Source organism: Salmo salar, chromosome 11 (genome assembly GCF_965601325.2).
Source record: "Salmo salar chromosome 11, fSalSal1, whole genome shotgun sequence".
Taxonomy (NCBI): domain Eukaryota; kingdom Metazoa; phylum Chordata; class Actinopteri; order Salmoniformes; family Salmonidae; genus Salmo; species Salmo salar.
The window spans coordinates 110,316,631-110,322,630 of NC_138301.1; positions in this window are offsets into that span (position 1 = coordinate 110,316,631).

The window sequence follows — 6,000 nt, forward strand, 5'->3', positions numbered from 1 at the left end:
AAAGAATATGAGAGATCTGGGCCAAATAGAGAAAGAATAGAAGAGATCTGCATCAAATAGAGAAAGATTAGAGGAGATCTGGGTCAAACAGAGAAAGAATATGAGATATATATACTGCAACAGCAGTAGAGGTCCTTAGAATCTTACTATATACTGTAGAAACTACAATGTCCTACTGCAACAGCAGTAGAGGTCCTTAGAATCTTACTATATACTGTAGAAACTACAATGTCCTACTGCAACAGCAGTAGAGGTCCTTAGAATCTTACTATATACTGTAGGAACTACAATGTCCTACTGCAACAGCAGTAGAGGTCCTTAGAATCTTACTATATACTGTAGGAACTACAATGTCCTACTGCAACAGCAGTAGAGGTCCTTAGAATCTTACTATATACTGTAGGAACTCCAACATCCTACTGCAACTGCAGAGGTGCTTAGATTCTTAGTATATACTGTAGGACCTCCAACATCCTACTGCAACATTCCTCTTTAGCTCAGATGTTAGAGCATGGCGCTTCAATGCCCGGATAGTGGGTTTGATTCCCAAGACCAGCTGTGCTTAAAAATGTATGCACACAAGTGTAAGTCGCTTTGGATAAAAGTGTCTGCTAAATGGCATATATTATTATTAACATTATTATTATTATTAATTATTATATCCTGCTGATACTGCTGAGCTAGTTGTTGTTCTATATCGGACTCTTGTGTGAGGCAAATGCATGTAAGGCTCAGAACTTTAAGGACTTGAAGTGAATAAGACTCATCTTCACTAATAAAACTTTGCATAGGTTAAGATGGAGATGTACTTCCATCAATGGAGGCTGTTGAGGGGAGGACGGCTCATAATAATGGCTGGAACGGAGTGACTGGAATGGTGTCAAACCCATGAAAACCATGTTTCTGATAGCATTCCATTTACTCCATTCCAGCCTCCACTGACTTCCATCTACAGGCCACTGTGATCCAAGAGACAGCTTTGAGCAGTCATGTGAATGCAAATAGATATAGGGCTAAGTCAATCTGTTTGTCTGCAGGAAAGGTGATCAATGAAACACACCAGCCGACACCAAGCTCATCAGCTTAAGATTACTTTGACCACTGCAGCACAGATCAGAAACATGGACATAAACAAGGTTTTGCACTATTACACATCTTAGATATTCCTTCATAATGGAGGTATTATGAAATATACACTGAGTGTATTAGGAACACCTTCCTAATATTGAGTTGCACCCTCTTTTCCCCGCAGAACAGCGTCAATTTGTCGGGGGCATGGACTCTGCAAGGTGTCGAAAGTGGCCCATGTTGACTCCAATGCTTCCCACAGTTGTGTCAAGTTGGCTGGATGTCCTTTGGGTGGTGGACCATTCTTGATACACATGGGAAACTGTTGAGCGTGAAAAATCCAGCAGCGTTGCAGTTCTTGACACTCAAACCAGTCCCCCTGGCACCTATTACCATACCCCGTTCAAAGGCACTTAAATATTTTGTCTTGCCCATTCACCCTCTGAATGGCACACACACAATCCGTTTCTCAATTCTCTCAAGGCTTAAAAATCCTTCTTTAACCTGTCTCCTCCCCTTCATCTACACTGATTGAAGTGGATTTAACAAGTGACATCAATGAGGGATCATAGCTTTCACCTGGATTCACCTGGTCAGTCTATGTAATGGAAATAGCAGGCAATCCTAATGTTTTGTACACTCAGTGTCGTTTTTTTGTTATAAATCAGCGTTTAACAAAACTACATCCTCTTTCCTCCATTGTTTATTAACCAGCAGCATACATTACAGTGGGCTGCACTGCTGTGAAACACCTTGCTCACATGCCCTGTGGTGAACTACAGAGCAAATACAGTGCATCAGTTATTAGCTAACTTTACGAATGATACAGACTGATACATACAGACATCTGTTTAAGTAGAAATGCAATTAGGGTACTGAAATAATATTTTGAGGTTTATAGAATATTCATATGCTCTCAATTAAAATAGATTCCACTGATGATAACCTCCTACAGCTACAACTTACACTAGCCTATATATTACTCTTCAATGCCTAAAGAGCTGTTTCAACTAGTATTACTGATCTTATCACGCAATATGTATTATACACACCCTTCCCACTGGGCAAAAACTGGTTTAATCAACGTTGTTTCCACGTCATTTCAACCAAAAATGCAACGTGGTGATGTTGAATCAACATGGAAAACTGATTGGATTTGCAAAAAGTCATCAATGTAAGGAAATTTCGTATTTTTTTAATCCAACTTTTAACCTAAATCCATTGACAGTGTTTTTAGTTGATTTCACGTTGAATTCACGTTAGTTGACAACTCAACCAAATGTAAATAAAAACTAGAAGTTTAACTGACGTCTGTGTCCAGTGGGTTTTGTCATTGAAATGTCCAACCCCTCGCATTTCCAAACACATGTATACAACACGTGTAAACTATTTTTTCATTCACGCTTACTAGAACACACACAAATTCAAGTGTTATCTTGCATCTGGATATACCTAATGTCGCATGCGATTTCTAGCCTGATGCAGCAATAGTGCACATCCCTGGCGAGGATTATTCTCATCGCTATGCTGCAATAGACATCCTTTTCCAAATTTGGGGAAGCATAAAAAGAAAATGCCTATTTCTATCGTAAACATTGTACTGGGCTGTCCCCTAAAATGATTGGCCTCCGCCATGGTTTTAGGTTTGGATTTTTAGAGGATATCGCCTCTTTCTCGCCGCCTAGCTCACAACATCCTCCATCAGTAGAGCGCGAGACTCTTAGCAGTAGTGAGCTGTCGCAGCATCGCACTGCAGTGTCTGTGTTGGTAGCTAGGCAGCGCTGTAACACTGCAGTGTCCGTTTTGGTAGTAGGCAGTGCTGTAAGACTGCAGTGTCCGTGTTGGTAGCTAGGCAGCGCTGTAACACTGCAGTGTCCGTTTTGGTAGTAGGCAGTGCTGTAAGACTGCAGTGTCCGTGTTGGTAGCTAGGCAGCGCTGTAACACTGCAGTGTCGATTTTGGTAGCTAGGCAGTGCTGTAAGACTGCAGTGTCCGTGTTGGTAGCTAGGCAGTGCTGTAACACTGCAGTGTCGGTTTTGGTAGCTAGGCAGTGCTGTAAGACTGCAGTGTCCGTGTTGGTAGCTAGGCAGTGCTGTAACACTGCAGTGTCGGTTTTGGTAGCTAGGCAGTGCTGTAAGACTGCAGTGTCCGTGTTGGTAGCTAGGCAGTGCTGTAACACTGCAGTGTCGGTTTTGGTAGCTAGGCAGTGCTGTAAGACTGCAGTGTCCATGTTGGTGGCTAGGCAGCGCTGTAACACTGCAGTGTCCATGTTGGTAGCTAGGCAGCGCTGTGAGACTAAAGTGTCTGTGTTGGTAGCTAGGCAGCGCTGTAAGACTAAAGTGTCTGTGTTGGTAGCTAGGCAGCGCTGTAAGACTAAAGTGTCTGTGTTGGTAGCTAGGCAGCGCTGTGAGACTAAAGTGTCTGTGTTGGTAGCTAGGCAGCGCTGTGAGACTAAAGTGTCTGTGTTGGTAGCTAGGCAGCGCTGTGAGACTAAAGTGTCTGTGTTGGTAGCTAGGCAGCGCTGTAAGACTAAAGTGTTCGTGTTGGTAGCTAGGCAGCGCTGTAAGACTAAAGTGTCCGTGTTGGTAGCTAGGCAACACTGCAAGACTGCACACCTTGCACACGCTTGTGATCCCGAATAGGGGCGTGTCACTGTCACGTGCTTTATGCTTCAACTGCCAAATGTAATTAAATATATACAATTATATAGTTTATTATTTTCTATTACAAAAATATGTGTTTCTATGTCTTGCTGTGTGAGCAATGTTTTTGGTCTTTGTGGGTTTCATAAATAGGCATATAGGCTATGGATGACCTACAGAGAAGTTTTCATAGCCTAGTAAAATAAAAGTGGATTCAAAAGGTTTAGCTAGAGTATGAAACATTGCACACATATTATATCAAATTCATTCAACAATCTGCTCGATTATGAATTAGGCCTACGAATAGGACTGTGTGTGTGTGTGTGTGTGTGTGTGTGTGTGTGTGTGAGAGAGAGAGAGAGAGAGAGAGAGGGAAAGATATAGATGGTGAGAGAGATATGGAAAGATATAGATGGTGAGAGAGATATGGAAGAGAGGGGGGGTGGGGGAAGGAAGGAAGGAAGGAAGGAAGGAAGGAAGGAAGGAAGGAAGGAAGGAAGGAAGGAAGGAAGGAAGGAAGGAAGGAAGGAAGGAAGGAAGGAAGGAAGGAAGGAAGGAAGGAAGGAAGGAAGGAAGGAAGGAAGGAAGGAAGGAAGGAAGGAAGAAGCTGAAAACAATTTAAAGACCACTACTTTGATTTTGAAAATGTACAAAGACATGTTACAAACTACACTCAGAGGCCCAAGAGCATTTCACAGAGATTATCTAGCCTACCACTATGCCATACTGATTTACACACATAACATAACATTTCACAGAGATTATCTAGCCTACCACTATACCATACTGATTTACACACATAACATAACATTTCACAGAGATTATCTAGCCTACCACTATACCATACTGATTTACACACATAACATAACATTTCACAGAGATTATCTAGCCTACCACTATACCATACTGATTTACACACATAACATAACATTTCACAGAGATTATCTAGCCTACCACTATACCATACTGATTTACACACATAACATAACATTTCACAGAGATTATCTAGCCTACCACTATACCATACTGATTTACACACATAACATAACATTTCACAGAGATTATCTAGCCTACCACTATACCATACTGATTTACACACATAACATAACATTTCACAGAGATTATCTAGCCTACCACTATACCATACTGATTTACACACATAACATAACATTTCACAGAGATTATCTAGCCTACCACTATACCATACTGATTTACACACATAACATAATGGGCCATGTCTGGCTCCAAGTATGGATCCTGAACTTGATCTTCATCCCAATCTGTCATTTCATTTAAACATATCATTTAATTGTTAACCAATCAACTTTAACTCAAATAAATTGTTATTCGTTCAACGGAGCACTTCAGAATAACTTTATGCATGGTCTTTCCCCCCCAATGCTAATTAAACCATTAATTATTCAGTAAATAGACACATTAAGCTGAGGTTATTGATCCTCCTGTCATCTCTATCTCTCTGTAAATGTTATTCTTTAGGATTGTCCCAGTATTTATAGCATTACAATGTCATTTTCTAACACAGTCGCTATTGTGGTTGGGGCTATGGATTGGGATCTGTGCAGCTCCATTCACCTTTCTTCTGTATTGATTGGTTAGGCCTGCGGTCATGTTAACAATTCCTCATACAAGCATCTGGTTTATGAAACTTTATTGAGTACTTAGTTTACAAGGTCTGCTAAATATGATGCATTTTGCTATCATCAAAAGTGACTGATTACTCACAATAGGCAGCTCATTGCTGTAATGTATACACAGGGAGTCAATAAGTAGGTGAGTTTAATAATAGTAATAACCATGATGATAATACCAAACAGGCGCAGCGTACTGAACGTAACCAAAACCAATACTGCCTGATGACAGAGGCAACTGAGGGCTACGTGAAGGGAGAGTAATCAGGGTGGTGATGAAGTCCAGGTGTGCGTAACGATGGGGAGGTGTGAGCAATGATGGTTGCCAGGTGTGCGCAATGTGGGTTGCCAGGACCAGTGGTTAGTAGACCAGCGACGTCGAGCGCCGGAGGGGGGGAGCAGGTTTTTTTTTGTTGTTGTATTTTTTCTTTTTACATTTTTCTTTTTTCTTTTTTTATTATTAACAGTAACATGCAAAACATAAACATAACATAACAGCCAGAGGGATTCCAAAGAAATTAGAGAAAAATAAAATAAAACTATTCCACATTATATCAAATCAAATACAGACATATATCGAATACATTTTTTTGACATTTTGTTTTGTATACGTTTTAAAGAGTCTAAGTACTGTTCCAAATC